General features: G+C 32.3%; 1 long non-coding RNA gene across 1 annotated transcript; it reads left to right on the plus strand.

Moving 5' to 3' along the window:
• Positions 1-1,217: 1,217 nt before the first annotated feature.
• Positions 1,218-4,181, plus strand: LOC133193075 (uncharacterized). Its single transcript, XR_009721880.1, has 3 exons — positions 1,218-1,299; positions 3,695-3,934; positions 4,053-4,181. It is a non-coding gene; the product is annotated as an uncharacterized LOC133193075 (long non-coding RNA).
• Positions 4,182-20,221: the final 16,040 nt, after the last annotated feature.

The raw sequence follows: 20,221 nt of genomic DNA on the forward strand, positions 1-20,221 counted from the left end.
TGAATCCGTGCAATTACTAGTCAGTTTTTCAAAGCAAAAATGATCCACTCTGTCCAGTAGCTTCTCTTCTCTAAAACTTCCTCATTGTATTTGAATGCTTTTCATGTCACTGTACAATTGAGTCAAAGTACTACAATTAAGTTATCTGCTTAACATGAATAAAAAAAACTTCCTTGTCCATGTAAATACACCACGATTGAACCTAAGAATCAAAATAGCAGGGAACTTTGAAAAAAAAAAGGGGGTCTATGATTCCTCCCAACAAAGGTTCGAGGAGAATAACCAGGGATTACATCATTTTAGGCGGTGAAATTCCCTGGACCCCGGGTCTTGGGGACAACCTTGATACACTATATTGAATGATTAGACTGGAATGACTATATTAATTCTATTATTGCTGAGACAACTAGCTCAGACCCGTGGATATGGTATGATTTGTTGTTTTTTTTTTTCTTACATTAAATGAACACGAAGAAACCTCGTGTATTTTATATCAATCTGTTATCAGTTGGAAGCTATTTAAATTGTCATGACACTGATTTATTGATTCAACGATAAAAAAATGTCCAGTTTCTGTTTCTAACTCTTAAAAATTTGATATTGTGTCTTAGAAATATGTTGTAGAACAAGGAAGGGGTGTTAGTCGAGAGAAAGCCCTAAGTGACATTATATATATATAATTATATATATATATATATATATATATATATATATATATATATATATATATATATATATATATATATATATATATATATATATATATATATATATATATATATATATATATACATGTATAGTTTCCATTCAAATTGTTTATATGTGCGAATAGAGGATAATTTTATTAAGTTCACCCGCCAGTTAAATCCAGCATGTTTGAAACATGATTGATATATTATTAATTATGACAGTTGTTCACATTCTGTAAGAATGCATGTGTTTGATCATTCATGTTCATACATGAAGCATTTTATGCTTAATTTTATTTGTTTAAAATACTTACTCATATCTTAAAATATTGACCTATTTCTTTATTCACTTATTTTTATTTTTGGTAAGCTGACTTATCCATTGGTAAACACGCTACTCAAACATCATTGTGGTCTTGTGTATTTCCGAGGTCATGTCATCTTTATGAAGCAGGGAATGCGTTGGATAGAGATATTCACACCTGCATGAGAACAGGTGCTATTGGAGGGTCTCCGTCATCGAAAGAAGTCGAGTGGCAAGTGGACCTCGGTGGTATTCGCAGTGTCTACAAAATCAGGATATTGTTTAAAAGCTATGGCGAAAAGTATGGTGAGACTCCCCTTTAGCCCCCTCCCCCGACCCTGTAAAGATAGTGATTATGAAAACCCCACTTTTAACGCAGTCGTCACTATTGATTTGATACTTATCTTTATCATTGTTGGGTATTCTTTAGAGAAGGCAACGTTTACTCAAATCGTACTTTGGGTCAAAGAGTCATGGAGTAGTGGAAACCTGACTCTTGTTCCCCTCACCAATTCATGTATTAGATAACATACATGTACATTTATGACCAAAATATAAACATTTTTTATTCAAAATATTTTTTTTTAATTTAAAGCTAAAACAATATCAAAGATCTGTTGGCAATGCCAACATGCTAAACAAAATACGTAGGTATTCTAAGCCTTAAAGGCAGATCCCACATAATTATCCGGCAAATTCACACTTTTTCGTGAAATGTAACATTGATAAATAAGGAGTCTAAGTCTAAAAGAAGGACTACATACAAAAAGTGAAAATGTTCAGTTCTACTCTGGGAATAATTCATTTCTGTTTAAAAAGAATATTTATTAACATCTCTGGGCCATGGAAAAGCTGCTGGAATCCTACTACTGTCAGAGAAATAATTATTCTACACTTCCGCATGAAAACTAATCAGAATTTTTACTTTTTGTATATGTACATTCAATCGAAATAAATTCTCAATTCATGTTAACCACACCATTTTGGCAGCACTTTTAAAGTTCTATAGAGCACAAACTCTCGATATGGACAAAAATTAAGTTTTAAAGTATGCAGCGAAGTATTGCATTTTCTCCTTTGTTGTTAAGAACGAAAGAGAAATAGCTGATTAGAAGTAAAAACAATTCCAGAAACAACTCCAAAACAACTTTCAGAAAATTAAATGATTAAAACAAATCAGCATAACTGATTCTTTTACCATAATTCTTTAAGTATCATACATGAAATTTACTGCATATGCTTTTTTACACCTCTTTCGTATATTCTCGTTCCGTTCATTTTCACTTTGGGTGAAAAAAGACCAGACACATATTTAATGACCTGCACTAAAAATACAGTCACTGAGAACAAATCTTCATGACGCAACATTTTTCTTTTAATATTGTCTAAATGCATGCTAAATATTTCAATGATATCCCAAAAAAGACACAAAAAGGTATGCCCACAAGTGATGCTAAAATTGTCAGGAGTGCAACACTTTTTGTGACATTTTGAAAATTCAAAATATTTAAAAAATAAATGTGCAAGGGTGCCTCTTCCGAAATTTTGAATTTCATAGCCCCTGGGTCAGAGGGTCTGATGTTAGGGCGGGACTCTATTGATGCTATAGTAGAAATGCATTAACTCTTTGAAAATATTTTCCCTGCTCCTGGGTATTAAGCCGATGAATTAAGTGCATGATTATGATGGACGTGGGTGTCTCTTCCAAAATTGCGAATCCTTTGGCCCCTGGTTCAGGGGCTCAGTAGGTGGTGTCCTTTTGATCATGCGAAAATGCATTAATGCTCTGGAAATCTTCCTTTGCTCCTTGGTATTAAAGAAACAAACTAAATGCATAGTTATGATGAGCAAGGGTGCTTCTTCCGATATTGTGAAATGTGTAGCCTCATAGTCAGAAGTTGCTCTGGGGTAGGGGCCCCACTAATTATATAGTGAAAATGCATTTTCATTGAGAATCCTCTGATCTGCTCCTGGGTATTAAGTAAACTAAATAAGTGCATGGTGAATGGTTATCGTGAGCATAAATGCCTCTTTTAAAATTGTGAATTTCATGGCCTCTGGTTTAAAACACGAACCCAATTCAACTGTTGGAAGGTTGTTACATGATAATCAGGTGACCTATAAGACCCTTGGGCTTCTTCTCTTTCAAATAATGTTCTACAAAAATCAAATTCTGAATTGTTTTTCTCCATTTGTCTATTCTATTGTCACAAAATTTTCATCATGCCACTTATGGCCTTTGAATTGTGATTTTAACAAACTTGCATGAGGATACAGTAATTTTAACTAGAATGTATGTAAAGTATTTTGTTATGATTGAAATGAAATATGTAATGGTAAGTTGATTTAAAAAAATCGTTTTGAATTCACCCCTCGGCAAATATTTGATCATTGTCATTTACATCGTTATGGAGGTAGGTTTTAACAGACGTGACAAATACTTCTTTATTTAGGCCACTTAAAAATGACTATATTTTGTTTCTATTGTTTCTATACGTTTCTATATGTGTATCTGTTTATTTCTATGACATGAAATAATTCTGTAATTAAAATAGAAATATTATAACATATGCCCGTTTGTAGGGGTAGTCTTTATTTTAAAGAGTTAGTTTAAGGTTGATTCAGAACGTTTAAAGATCCTAGAAACATAGCAATGAATCCCAATTTTAACTCTTTAAATTCAATATTATTTTCCATACAGTATCAAGGCAACGTGGGCGATTTGCAGGTTTTTCACTACACCTCTCAAATTCTACAAATAAAGAAGATGGTTATGTCTGTTACAAAGATGGACCCAAGTTACCTTCATTGGATTTTAATACAACATGTGTGGGCCATGCACGGTATCTAACTTTTTACAATGAAAGATCAGACAATAAAGCCTACCCAGACGGTTATGAAAGGTATTCAGTCACTGAACTCTGCGAAGTAATTGTTCAAGGTGAATATCTATTTAAGATATCGTTAAACCGTGATCTCTCATATAATTAAATTGTTACTCTGTTTGATTTATTGTAGTTTTATAATACAATAAATGTACCATTCTGTTTCCTTTCAAGGTTGTGAACAAGAAGTGTATGGGCCAAACTGCACACTGCCTTGTCCAGATAATTGCCAAGAACGCAGATGTAACGTCATAAACGGAACGTGCTTAGGCTGCTTGTCTGGGTGGATTGGAAAATATTGTGAACAACGTAAGTTCCAAACATATAATATTTTTCTTTGAAAGATTTGCTAAGTTTTACTTTTTAACGACTTCTTGAAACAGAAAACAGAATAAGTTTTTTTTTTTTTTTTTTTTTTTTTTTTTTTTTAACTTTTTTGCTGAAATAAAGCCAATATTAAATTGGATAATATATATATATATATATATATATATATATATATATATATATATATATATATATATATATATATATATATATATATATATATATATATATATATAATATATCTATATATCTATCTATCTATCTATCTATATATATATATATATGTGTGTGTGTGGGTGTGTGTGGGTGTGTGTGTGTATATAAATAAATTTGCGAAATTCAATATTTTATCTCGGTTATATATCAAACAGCATGTCCTAAAGGATCATACGGTCTTGAATGTAAAAGCATTTGTTCGGGGCATTGCAAAGATAATATCACTTGTAACCATGTTACTGGAGAATGCAAGTATGGTTGTACTGGTGGATGGACAGGATCTCATTGTTATAATCGCAAGTATTTCAAGCAATATTAGTAAGTGATCCATGCACCATACTGGAATATACTGTAATTGTTTCAATAACACATAAGACAATTGAAAAAGTTTTTTTTTTCTTTTTCTTTTTTAAATTTTAATTTAAAATTCAGTTATAGAAGCTGGATAAATAGAGGATATTCAATGTTTTATAGTTGGATATGAAATTTATTTAAAGAGTGAGGCAGGATTTTTGTTTTGCACTCGTGAAAAAAAATCTTTCTCCAGAATGAACTAAATTTCATATCCAACTAAAAATCATTGAATTTTCTGTTTATTACATTTTCTTTGATTTTCCCATTGCCTCTGTCTTTTCTAAACGCAGTGTCAAAGGCTGTCACGTCACAGTTGAGCTGTTGAGACGTAATAGCTTAGCAGTTGTGAGATTGAAAACATTGTTACATGGATGTAAGCATCATTTTTGGGAAGAAATTGGCAGTTTTAGTAGCTATCAAGACTATTTAGTTTCTATCTCTATCTTATGACAGGCCTGGAATTATTTTTAATTACTTTGATTTCCTTTCACACAGTGAGAGAATATCACTTTGGTATCCTTTCACACTGTGAGAGAAAATCACTTTTATTCAATAAATAAATCATAGTATTTCACTGTTGAAAATAGTCGCCCGCGTGGCGCAGTGGTTAGAAAGTCTGCTCTAGAGTCGCGAAGTAAGGAGTTGATCCTTAGGAAGCGGGTTCGAATCCCACTGTGTGACGTGGAGACCGGTCCTTCGGATGAGACCGTATAAACCGAGGTCCCGTGTCGCAGTAGGTGCTGGCACGAAAAAGATCCCTCACTGCTCAAAGGCCGTAAGTGCCGAGTATAGGACACAATTTGCAGCTCTCCACCGGCAAGTGGTGGCGTCTCCATATGAGTGAAAAATTCTCGAGAGGGACGTTAAACAACATACAAACAAACAAAAACTGTTGAAAATGTAATAAATCTCTGTATTTTCACTATACCTAAGACAGAAGTTGAAAGTAAACAATGCAACATCAATCTGAATGAAACTTTTACTAATTATGATCTTTGAAAATGTTTCTGAATACTAGGGTGCCCCCTTGGAACATATGGTCAAAATTGCGTCTTCCTCTGCAGCAGACATTGCCTTATAAGTGGTTACTGTGAGAAAGACACTGTGCAGTGCAATGGGGGCTGTTCCCCAGGGTATATGGGACTTCTGTGTGAAACAGGTTTGGTACAAAATACCTGCAAAAACATCTTTTAAATATATCATGTTGTTGAAAGAATGCCTATTGCAACTAAATTTATTAAAGAAAGTATATTTTGATGAAATAATGTATGGACAAATAACACTTAACCAACTTTGAGGAAAAATGAAATTTAACCTATTTTATAAAATAAAAGGAAGGAGTTCTGGCTAAAAGCATACTCAGATTTCTCTTTATTTTCTTCCTAAGTGTGTCTCCCTGGTAAATTTGGTCAAGATTGTAGCAACACTTGCAGTGGACACTGTATTAATGATGAAAATTGCCGCAATACTGACGGAATATGTAAAAATGGATGTGCACCGGGATACAGCGGGGATCTATGCAATGAGGGTAAAACTGTTTTGTTGAATCCCGAATTGTCTTTAACTCTTTGATTTTCCTTTTGCTTCTAAACAATACATGTATTAATTTATCTTTTATAGCTTGTCGTCATGGATTCTATGGTTCAAAATGCACTTCAAGGTGCTCCAAAAACTGCATTGACACTTGTGGACACATTGACGGTTTATGTTTGTGTGCGCCTGGTTGGACGGATTCACCTTACTGCAACAAAGGTACATGTATGGTTGATTATTTCCTATTTATATTTCTGAACAAAATCAGCTAACCGCCGAACGTATTGCATAACTGCGATAAGGTTTGTAATTGCGACAACTCTCGGATTAATATTTCAATTCGGATAGTACATCTTGTAAAAGAAATTGTCGCGCTTTTTATAAGGATTTACTGTGCCTAGATAGAAAAAAAGTATTTGGCATCACTAATGGGCAAAAAGTAAACGCATGGGTGTCACTAGCGACGGAATTCAGAAGTTCCTTATTGCGTTATGACCACAATTACATCAAGGGTGTGGACGAAAAATTACCATTGCAAAAAGAGAAGAGGTACTAGCAGAGGTACTAACACAACAAGAAAAGAGAAGAGGACTAAGTAGATGTATGGTGGAGTTTAAGCAGGTTTAAAAAGTTTCCATTTCTGCGGCTAGCAAATCAATTTTTCCAGTGAATCGGGTACCGAAAAAAATTCAGACTTACCCACACATTTTTATTAAATGGGAGGTTTCTGGATGTGGGCTTGTCAATAAAATACAACAGGCAACAAACAACATGTGGTAGACATGCGTGGAATGTCAATACAAACCTGCCAGCAGTGTTTGTTCACCCCTTCAAAAAATGAAGCATTCAAACTAACTGCAAACTAAAGATAATTGTAAAATATGTATATATACATGACATGTTTTGTAAAATACAGCCCCAAAAAAGCAATACTGAGTGAAACTCTACAAGAGTGGCTAACTGGACTATCTGAATATTCCTGACATTACCCAGAGAAGTCTGAAGAAAAGATGGGGATCAGCTTGAGTTAATGGCTGAGGAATGTTTCAGCAACACCTTCATAAAGAGATTGAAATGTAAACATTTTCTTTTATTTTGTTGTAAATTTGCTAGTGTATTTGAGAACATTGGCACTTTCATGTTCCAAGCTTAAAATCAAATATAAAAAATGATTTATTAATTCAAAGATTTTCATTTTTTTTAATGTAAAACATGTAATTCTAAAAAAAAAAATATCTGTCAAAATTACTTTCAGAATAAATAGATTTAAGGAGTGAAGGGAAGCTGTCCGCCCGTTTTGATGGGGCATCACAGAAAAGGGGGAACAGGCCTTACATGTATATTTAATTAAAAACTGCGTTTTTACTTTCGAAAAAAGGTACATGATATTACATTAAAAAGAGGCCCAAGGACCTCGACGATCACCTAGGTATAATGTAACACTAAAGGATCAGTAGATTGAAGTATAAAATAAAACAAAACACTAATGTCACACAATGGCATGCATATTAAGGCACTTGACCTTTCACTTGGCGAAATTAACATTCAGTCGTAATATCGAGAAATTAACACAGACTACTTATATAAGAGTAACCATAGAGAAGATCGTTGCAAATGTAGATATTTAGAAATTGAAATTTTTTAAGGGTTCTACGAAAAATTATTTTAAAATTCCTATTTCACTTCCTGCAAAAACAATTATTTATTTATTTCAGTTCTGAGATAAGTGTCTATTTAATTTTCACATTGTTATAAGTTAAAAAAAAAGGCTGAAAGCTGCTGCTGCCAAAAAATTGAGAAGATGGTTTCTTGTCAAAACAAAATGCATTAAATGAAAAAATCTACTTGTGTTTCTGTCTCAATACAAAGTAACCATTTTTCCATGGCATTTCAGATATTTCAACCTCAAGCAAACAATCTGTTTAAAAAACTGACAAAAAATGTTTACAACAGTGGCAACTCAGAGTAAAAGGAGGCACTAGGAACGCAAAGACTATCAAATACTATCCAAAAGATTTCGAGAGACAATGGATGATAAAACGTCAGTACTGGAAGGTATGTAATAACAAAGCTGTTTAATTAGATTCACATGTAATTTTTATGAAATTCAAACCAAGAATTTCATATAGCAATTTTATGCCATAAAATTTCCATATATGTCTTACATCTATCCTTCAATATTACATGTGCTACCTAGCTACAATTCATGATATGTTTGAAAGAAGAGTGGGTTTGTTGGATTTGAGGACACTGATACAAATCCTTTGGAAAAAGTTCTATACTTATTTTGACTTTGTAAACGCATTCATTTTCAAATATTTCAATGACAGTATAAGATTGTTCACAATGTAAATTTTTCAAAAGAGTTGTTTTTCTTTTTCAGAACGAAAAAAATCTTATAGCTGTGAAAGAAGATTTCAATAGTAATTGATTGATTGATTGTATGTTTTTACGTTCACTTATATAGAGACGTCACCATATACCGGTGAAGGGCTTCAAATTTTGACCTTTACTCGGCGCTCAGGGCCATTGAGCAGTGAGGGATCTTTATCGTGCCAACGCCTGCCGTGACACGGGGCTTGGTTTTTAAGGTCTCATCCGAAGGACCTGCAACTTTCACTTCAAAGTGCCGAGTGCATGGCGAAGGAACAGTTACTACCCATTTTTTATCCACTTAGGTCTGTCGCGGCCGAAATTCGAACTCACGACCTCCCGATCACGGAGCGAGCTCAATAGTCATTGATTGTATGTTGTTTGACGTCCCATTCGAGAATTTTTTACTCATATAGAGTCAATAGTGTAATTGGTTAATAATTTTAAAACCACTATCAAAAAGTAAATTACTCTTTTTAACTACTACATGTATTTGTTTTTCCATACATCACCAGATTTTCAAATACAAGTGAGATTGGATAAATGACCCTTAAACCTTTCCATAGATTTAACTTATGTAAAATTAAACAAATAAAATTGATAAATTACATTGTTCAATTTGTAATTTCATTTGAAATTGGTAATGAAATGGCCAGTTATGGGATTCTTTTTTGTCTGTAAACATCCCCCGTGAAAAGATGAATTTATGAAATAAGAATTCATGATACTTGTAAAAAGGATTTTTTAAAGATGGGATGTTTTAAAATATTTTCCGTTTTCCGTTGATTTCAATAGTGAAAACACAAGTTCTAACAGTTTATTGTGTTATATCTCTGTTTTCCCAAAACAAGTTAATTTTTTTGAAAATTCACAAACATCTAAATAAATCTGAAAACATTATTCAAATACACTGTAGGTTAACATTTGAAAATTGACTTGGGGGTAGGGGCAGAACAATACCATCGTTCGCAGCTTAGTCCAATATATAATGTGGCTGGTTATGCAGATACCTTTAAACTGTCAAAAAATATACAGATATCTGATAACATACAGTTATAAACTACAAGAAAAAAAATATAGCGAAGTGTTTATTAGTGTTTATTAGGTATAAAATAAAAAGGACACAATACTTATGTGTCAATGTTAGGGATATCTGACTTAGAATTTGTTTTCTTTAGACTTTTTGTTAAATTTCACCTGAACCTCAGTCCTCTACAAAAGAAGGTCATATCTCCTTTTATATCTAAGAAACTTCAAATTTGCTCTGTAAGTTTTTATAAGCTAAAACTTATTCCAATTAAACACCAATAAAGTGGAATACGCAGTGTGTTCAGTGAGCCATTGCTAGATTCTAATACCCTGCCAGGTTCAGAATCTAAAAATATCTTGAATAAATTTATTGGGCTTATGGATGTTATCAACGGAAGTTTTTGCCATGGTTTGCTTATAGTAGAAATTTATCTGAAATTGCTACCCCTCCAGCACTTTCGGTCTTCTTTTAATATAAATATAATTGGTACAAATGTGTAGACTGCAACAAGATAATTATTCTGTGTAACTTGCTTTCGACGGACGATGTTGCTTATATCTATAGCTAGAGGTGTTTCGGCGAGTGGAAAGATGTAGACCCCACCGAGGATTTCTATTTCTAGTGAATCTATGTAGTAAATTAAACAAAACAATTTCATAGAATGTTTTCTCAAAGAGCTTTAGTAATTCAAAGTTAAACTAATAACTATACAAAACCATTTCCCGGCCAGTCCCTTTTAATTTCATAACTTAGATATTATCCAGCTTTGCAGTTTTTTTTATTTTACCAAAGATATATGTTGATATCTCTTTACTCATATAATGAGAGTTCAATGCAATTTGAATGCAATACTTTTTATGTTTTGATTTTTTTTTGTTTGTCTAGAATACTTTCGAAACCTAATATTTTTAGTGCATGACTGATAATGACAAAATATTCCCAAAATGAACAATCATTTCTCTTTCTAATAAAGAGAGAGGCTTGTCAAGGACCTCCATCCATTCCTTCACAAAATAGGTTTTTCGTGTTTGGACTTTTAAAACAAAAAAAAAAGTCATGTCAAAAATTCTAAGTCGTGTATCAGCCCCTCTTTTTTCGGGTTTAGACATGGGTATGTTGTCTTTGTCTTCTCTTCTCGTTTTCATAAACACACACAAACACACATACACAGATTTCTTTTTAAAAAACTCCTCTCCTCTTACAGCCTTGATCATATTTCAGAAAACTTGTGACACATGTAAAACACATCAAGATTCAAAATTTTATATACGAGTTTATTATTTCGATTAAAGTCTTGTACTGGCTACTGAAGGTAAAAATTTCTGTGAAATTCTTTCAAAATGCTACTCCTCCAACAATTCCGTTTGATTGCCATGCATAGAATCTTAACAAATGATAATAATTATATTTTTTGCATTGTATTACCATGATTTCGAGTCCAAGTGCTACTTTCTCTTCCTTTGATTTAGGTACAAACCATTCGGTATACAATGACGTCTGAAACTTCGGGTATGAACATAAATTATCTTATAAAGTGAATTTTAAGAAATCAATAGTGATAATAATTATATTTTTATTTTTTTTTCCGAATGTCCTTTGGGGTCCTATGGGGTAAATTGCAAATACATATGCAGTAATCATTGTGTTAGCGACGAAATTTGCAATAGGTTCGACGGAATTTGTACTGGAGGATGTTTACTATGACCATTTACTGGTCTGACATATCATTTTAAAAGTACTTGACGTTTTTCTTGTTCTTTTTTCGAGATTTTTTTGTTGTTGTTTATTTTCGATTTTTTTCTTCTTGCAATCGGCTTTGTTTTGTTTTGGGTTATTTTTCCCCTTTCAGTTTTACTCTTATAATTACATATAATTTTTTTGGTCTTGTAGAATATCTGTGTACGGAATTTTATACAGCTGGACTTGCTATTTCGATTGTACTTAATATTGTTGATCTGCTGGGAACAGTTACTATCACAGGCTTATATAGGTAATGTGTGTTATGGATTTTAAGTGAAATACACATGTATATATTTTTTAAAGGTTTGTATAAGTTTATTATATGATAAAAGACTTGATATGACTCTTATATATGAAATATTTAACAGCAACTGGATGAAATATTGCATTTGAAAGCATTTTCAAGGTTTCATAATCAACCTCTTCATTTTATTGTTTTGGCAGACTTCGATATATTTTGCATCTTAAGACAAAACAGAAACATATCTGCAGCTCACAAAAAATCTGAAAGTATCACGGGATATGCAAAGACCGAAGATGAAAATAAGGAATGTTACGAAGAACTAGAAGTAAAAGATAACAAGGCAAATACACTGTACCTACCAGATATTAAATGTTACCGAAACAAAGACCTCATATCAAATTTTTCTTTACGGCGTAAACTTGAACGTTTGCTACAAAATTTGACTCCGTCAACCTGATAATTGCAAAGAGGTCACGACAGACGTGATTGGTCGACAAGGGATGCTTAGTCATCCTAGGCATCTGATCCCACCTCTAGTATTTCAAGGGGTCCGTGTGTTTTGGTCTTTCACGATTCGTTTTCTTCACTTAATTAGTGAGTTTGTTCACTATTCTTTATCTCCACCTTTTACATTCAACATTACACCACATATGTAAGACATTTTCTCGCTTAACTCCCTTTTTTATTCTTATGCCTATCTGAATATATTTCATTTAACAGCAATTTCGTCTTATTCATGTACTATTTTGATTCTATACGCTGCTTATTTAGGAAACTTTGCTTTACTTGAATTAACTTACAGAACTTCACCATTTTAAATATTCAAAGCAAAGCACGGTTCTTTCACGATTTCCCAGTATTAAATTCGCTGAGAACGATGTAATATGAGAGAGCATGGAGATTATAAAGTAAACATTCTCTTGGTTCATTGTACGGCCTTTTTGTGTCATTTTTGTCAATAACTGATCAACTAGTTCTTCTTTGAACTTTCAGGTACTAAGTACATTGTTTATAATATTCAAAGCAAAGGTTTTAGACGGGTCTATCCAGATTGACTGGTATTAAGGTACAGTGTTAAGATAATATTTATTAGATTTCTAGTATTAAAAACTGGTTTATGAATAACTAAAACAATACTAGGCTTGTGATAATACACATATTTCTCTGCTCATGCCCCCTTTAAAAATGTATTTTATTTCAGTTTATTGTTATTTGACATAAGAAGCCAGTTGGTTAGTGCATGTATTTAATTGTATTTGATCAAGATAATGTGTGTGTTCACATGTGTATTCAAATTGTGATAATGTGTGTGTGTTCTGTATGTTATTACCAAGTATGAAATAAACATGATAATGCATACCCTTTTCCATAATTTACCCTGTATCAGCTTGAAACACCAACATCTTTTTATTAAATGATTGAATAATTCCTTTCTATCTGATTGGCTGAGATCCAACAATCTTGCAAGTGACCTTTTAGGTGAATATAAGAATTTATTTTTCTCCACATTAGACTAAAAATAGATTGGGAAATGCAAGTTGTCAATTTTTTCCCCTAACAATGCTCCCTTTATTAAAATAAATCCTATGTATGTGCTTGACATTTATTTTTTTCTACATTCCACAGGGGTTGACAAATCTCATTGCCCAACGCCCGGGACTAGTGGATTTTAAAGGCGGGCATGTGAATTTTCAAGAGGCACCTGTCCTTGGGCAAGTGACTTTAGAAAAATCAATGATTCACCTAAAGTAGAATAAAAAAAATTCCCAAATAATACGACTGGTTATGTTTTTTGACCTGTTTCTCTTATTATGTTTGGCTAGTACTTTAGTGAATGTAAACAAGTAAGATGGCATGGATTTCTGAAGGAGTGGGTGTCATTTAATCATTGAATCATATTATAAAACTCCTCGGGCTCGGTGAATATTGTTCTCCTCAGGTGTCTTAGTCACCGTATTGACCTCAAAAGACCGCAATAATTGTATGTTATTATATATGATTGAATAATTCCCATCTCTCTGATTGGTTGAGATCCATTAATGTTAGAAAAATACTACGTTACATTGACCTGCGCGTGATTTTCCAGGTCAATATTAGGAATTATTTATTCTACATTGGACCAAAAATAGATAGGGAAATTCCAAATTGATGCAGATGATTTTGGAAAGTTGTTTCACTTGCACCTGACATCCACTCATATGAACATAACGTTAAGGTACATAGATTCTTGGGTGAGGGGTCGGGGGGGGGGGGTGTCTGTGTGCAGGAGCCCTGCCCCTCTCCCCACCTTTTGAGAATGTTAGGTTTTAATTTAAATTTTAAAGATACAAAATTTCAATGAAAGCCCCCTCCCCTCGAAAAGCTTATGGACCTTTTCATCCCACTAAGTAAAATTTTGATTTGAGAGAATTCTTTTCCTCTTTTATGGGGGGGGGGGGGGCGCTAGTGTTTTCAGGTAGGTTGTCATTTTTTTTCCTTTTAATGCCTCCCTTTTCAAAATCAATCCGATATCTGTGCCTAACATTTATTTTTTCTACATTGCACCTAAACTAAAATTAAATATTCCAAAAAAAAAAAAAAAAAATACAACTGTTTTTTTTTAAGCCCCTTTTCTCTTATTATGTTCGGCTAGTACTTCAATAGATGTGAAGAAATAAGATGGCACGGATTGCTTAATGAGTATGTGTCATTTAATCATTGAATCATATAATAAAACAATTATTGCTGTTTTTCGGTCAATACGATGATTTAGCCACCTTCGAAGTACAATATTCACCTCGCTCTTCGGGCTCGGTGAATATTGTACTCCTCAGGTGTCTAAATCATCGTATTGACCTCAAAACCAGCAATAATTGTATAATATACAGCAGTATAGAGAGATATATTTCCAATATATTCCACTGATGACATTTGCTGAAAACTGAAGAGTTTAACTTATCTATAATGACTTTATATTTATTTTTCAGTCAAAGAATTAAATTTTTCGTCTGCTTTGTGGGTGAAATTTGTGAAAATACAGCGAACGCAGTACAGTTGAGGTGCCAAAGGGAAATATCGGCGATTTTTTTAAGATAGAAAATACATTCTTTACAAGGATGGGCGTTTCTTTTTAGGACTTTACTATTATCGGACAAATGCAATGTGGTTGAAAACTACATGTTGAGGACGATTAGATTTCTTATTTAGACTTGTCACGTGATGTGGCAGCACGTGATTTTAGCAAATATACCTGAAGTATTGAGGTCATCTTTGAGTTCTAATATTGCAAGGGCATAACCAAGTTAAAAATCTAAGTTTAACATATGATTATTTTCAACACTCTTTGTAGTTTGTGAAAAGTGCTGCGAACCTATATAGATTCTACTATCTAATGCTAAAATTACATTTGTTAGACCGTATGTTGAATATTTTGCTGGTCAAATACATTAAATATAGATTTAATTAATTCATTTGCAAGATTTCAATAGGTTCGCAGCACTTTTCAAATATCTTCATACTTCTTGAGTTTATGTGTGAAAGCTTGTCATAATTTATTGAGGGTATGCCCTTGCAATATATCGATTTATTACGACCCTTCTATTACCCTTCAATGCATCTGCATACAAATATACGACAGTATCGCTTGTCTAGGGAATGTACGGGAAGTATATGAATAAAATCATAAAATAGACATCGCATCCAAGTTAATGGCCTCTTATATATCTACAATTTATATTTTATTTAATTACAAAATACATTTTTCATTGTATAAATATAACTTGATCCGCCTCTCACTGCATACAAACTGCGTCAAATTTTACGATATGACGTCACATTGAAAAGTGCATTGCGATCAGTGAATTGTTTATATATTGCTGTGTGGGATATAACCAACGACAATAATGCATGCACTAGTTAGTATTGATGTAGTTTAAAGCTATTCAACAGTTTAAAATAGCAAATCATTTTATTTTGTGGTAATTTGAAGAACTTATATTTTTGTGTGATGTCATAGTAAGCATTTCTCGTATAAATTAGACCCCGCCTCTTTAATGCAGCCTTAACTGTGCTGCGAAGTGTCATTAAATAATTTCGTACTCATTGCCAAAATGTCACTATTAATATACTGAAAAATCAAACTATGTTTTAAGGATTATCCAAATGAGAAGTTGTTTTATTTTGATTTTTAAAAACTGTTTTCTTGCCAATGAAATATAAGACACAGTGGGCAGAGTTTCGCAACACCAGACACAAGGTCCTTGGCAAAGACCAATAATGGCGGATGGAGGTTTAGTCCATCCTACATGCATTCTTCCCTTTATTTTAATGGAGATTATGGTATGCCTACTTTGGTTGATCCATGGTATGGCATCGCATATACTGGAGAAACAAATTTAAAAACTAAAATGATGTTAAACAGACGTCATTAAATAAAAATATGCCATAAAGAAAAAAAAACGTAATTATCTCCCGTTGTCCACCTTTTTTTTTTTTGTTTAACAAACCAACTATAGGGTTGAATAGGTAATGCCTTTATTATATATATAAATATTTTTTTTAAAAAGGATAGTAAGTAATAATTATGCAAATCAACATAAGGTTTTTTTTTAATACTTATTAAGGTATATCTAAAGGATTATTTAATGTTTTTTTAGTTTGATATGGAATTCATTTTTACGATTTGGACAGGATTTTTTGATATTATTTTGTAATAGCCCAATCAACTACAAAACGTTGGATTTTCTGTTCATAACATTTTCTTCGATTTTCCCTTTGCCTTTGTCTTTTCGTAAAGCAGTTTCATAGATTATGACGTTATAATTGAGCGGTTGTGAGATGTAATAGCTAAGCGATCGTAAGATAAATTTAACGAGTCTCATTCGAGCGTGCATGACTTTGCGCAGCTTTTCAATTTCATGCAGTCGCATGTGCAACATTACACATTCCCAAATATTGTGATTATTATACAAAATTAACATCATCTGTAACCCCTATCGGTCTGAAAATGCACTTTTTCGACAATAATTAGGGAAAAAACGGTGAAATGGCTCTACTGGCGTCAGTGTTTTCCGATTTTGTGAGCAATGCATGACGCTGAAGAATGACACACGACTCGCATGTATATTCAAGACGTCCATGGACATTTTACAAAAAAAAAAAAAAAAAAAAAAAAAAAAAAAAAAAAAAAAAAAAAAAAAAAACTGTTGACAGAATATCAAAAGAAACATACTGGCAATCTAAACACTGTTATTTTTTACCAAATTCATCTGCACCGATATATTTGTACCGCAACTTGGCAATGTACAGGCATTGGGCATTGAAAAAAAAACTTTGTAATTATTCCTAGACCAACCTAGATGGTCAACTTTTTTGAAATATCACAGTTTGGTAACTTTTTACAATAACTTTCATGTACTTGACTGAAAAAAGAAATCTCTAGGGCAGAAATACAAAACTATGGGGAAAATGTGATAATTTGGCGCTTTTCCAACAAATTCCCATAGGGTCCAATAGTAAAATTTGACAACTTCTGAGATAGTCCCCTAAGAAATCGGGATAGTTAACATTCGAATTTTTAATCTTAAAACTACAAATATAATAGTAAAAATTAACTCAAGAAGATTTATCAAAATCTCTAGGGTAGAAATAATTAGACTTGGCCTCGTTAATAACAATTTTGAGAAATTTTGCCAGTATTTATCTCTGTCAGGATGTTTTTTTCCTCTTTCTATCTTGCAACAGGCTTGGGAATATTTTATTAGAGGTTTTTTTTAGATTAGCCTAAATAGGAATTAAAATTGTATTAAATTCTTTTAAATTGTATTAATTAAACCAAAAATGCACAGTACAACTTGTAGACAATGGAATGATGCAAGCCAAGGAGGGTAAAAAAGCAAATATGCTTTGAAGTAACCTACAAATCGCGGTAAAATAATACATGCATTATCCGAGAAACCGAAACATTAATTCAATTGATCAAGAATAAATCAATCAACTGAGAGATGAAGAACAGTGGGATTATACGAAAACTGTACCTTCAACAGCAGTAAAGAACAACTCCAAAACCTGATGACAGTCCTTTTTTACCCTACCGATTCCTTGACCAAAATCACACAATGTCAAAGTGTACACGCATGATATTGTGCCATCCTAATGTGGTACATTTGATTGTTTAACAAAAGAGGTAGGTTGAATTTCATTGGATGCACATATGAAAATAATGCTAACATATCATGCGATACAAAAGATGCCATATTAACCATCACATGTCCTGTGTGTATGGAATACTTGTATAGCAGTGTACACGCATGATATTGTGCCATCCTAATGTGGTACATTTGATTGTTTAACAAAAGAGGTAGGTTGAATTTCATTGGATGCACATATGAAAATAATGCTAACATATCATGCGATACAAAAGATGCCATATTAACCATCACATGTCCTGTGTGTATGGAATACTTGTATAGCAGTGACAAAACTGGCAACAATCCCCTAGCCCATGTACATAAGCATTTCATCAATATAACTAAATTAAAACAAATTCAGCTAAGTGCAGACCTGAAACCATGTGGGGGAAAAGTTTACCTGTTTATAAAATAAGATGTATGAATGCTATCCAGTTAATAGAAAAAAAATGTAGTACTATTTAATATTTACTTGATAAATCTTAATGTTTGTTTTTGAATATAAGGAAATAGAGAAGAAAGAAGAATAGAAAGAATACTATTCAAAACGTTGTTTCAGATGTGGGAAAAATGATAGAAAAATAACGTAAAAAGAAACCATTCTGAGTCACATATACCGCACAATATCAACTTTGTATATGAACACTGTAAATATTCTCTTCTAAAACATATTTTTTTTAATTGTAAGATGCTTACTTTGACTTGATAAACAACGGACAAATAAATAAAATCATGGCTAGCAATAAACAATACACAGGAAATAAAAATAATGACAGTATTTTAACATTCTATATAAGTTAATCAACAGGAAATAGAAAAAAGATATTTAAAATAGTATTATAATCGTGACAAATTCATAACTTTTTGATCTGTATTGGACACTTCTTACAAGTTGAAAATATTTTTGTAGAGTGAGTCTAAGGTCAGATTATAAATATTTCACTATATAAATTTATGAACTGAAAACCTCAGAGAGGTCGGAACCTCTCTGACCTCCCGCCGATGTATCTGCCACTGGACCGGGGAACAGATATTTTAAAGATATGTTGGAATTGAAATTATTACAGGATTGTCTGAGACGTTGTTATTACTACATATCCCTTTAACGCAATGTCCATGTATAAAAAAAAAGAAAAAAAATTACAAGCAGTCTTAAATACAAATTTTTATATATATATATATATATATATATATATATATATATATATATATATATATATATATATATATATATATATATATATATATATATATATATATATATATATATATATATAAGTTTAATTTAGAAACATTATTTTCAGCCTTTCTGTTTTTTCATGTGGTAGGACTAAGGATAGAATGCTTTACAACAGTTACTCTTGAAATACAATTTACATTTCAGAAGATGACAAATCGCAAGTATTACAAGTTAACATTGACATAACTTGCATTAATATTACATTAACATTTTACACCTGACAAGTTTTTTTGGATATCTACAATTAACAAATTGTAACAAATTGTGATAGAACAATTGACAAATTAAGTAACTATGATTTATAACCTACAAATCAAGGTTTACATTGTACATATAAAGAATTACCGAGTAGGAATTTTTAACCTTTGGGCAAAATTCCATACATCTGTATGAAGCTGTCAAAATGGGTATCTTAATTCAAATATTCTGTTGCAAATAAGGAAATTTAAAGGTCAATGTACAAGTTACACGAAATTTTCCTTAAGTCATTATCAGAGATACATTGTAATGGACATAAAATGAAAAATACAGAAAAGAACAGAGACTGAACAAAGATCTAAAAATGAAATGAGGTCTTCGTTTGAATGTACACGTAAGTAAATAATGAACCATGTCTGACTGTATTACTGCACCACAATCCCTCATGTTTGCTTTCATTAAAACTTATATACATCTGAAATCTTCCTTGTAATCTTCTCTTAACAACTGTCAATATGGATACAAGTCATACAATATTGTTACTTTTTACAGGAATAACTCATTTGTTTGGATTCGGTATGTAAAGGAATTTATATTCTCTAACATACTTAAAGATCATTTTCAGTAATGATCATTGACCTCACATTATCAAGAATAACTTTTTGGACTGGAAATATTGACCTTGACTTCCCTCATATTCAGTTAAAAACAACGGCAAGATCAGAAAATTCAAATTGATATCATTGCTTGCTTGTTCGATACTTTTCTTTGAGTGTATTATAGAACAATGAAACTACATTACTATGGAAACTACATTTTAATGTTTGCAAATAGAATGAAATCATGAAGCTAATGGTTGATTGATTGATAGTATGTTGTTTTTACGTCGCATTCGATACTTTTTCACTCATATAGAGACGT

This window comes from Saccostrea echinata, unplaced genomic scaffold, assembly GCF_033153115.1.
Source record: "Saccostrea echinata isolate AGI-Se365-2 ecotype Australia unplaced genomic scaffold, CSIRO_AGI_Sech_v1 ptg000027l, whole genome shotgun sequence".
NCBI classification, from domain to species: Eukaryota; Metazoa; Mollusca; class Bivalvia; order Ostreida; family Ostreidae; genus Saccostrea; species Saccostrea echinata.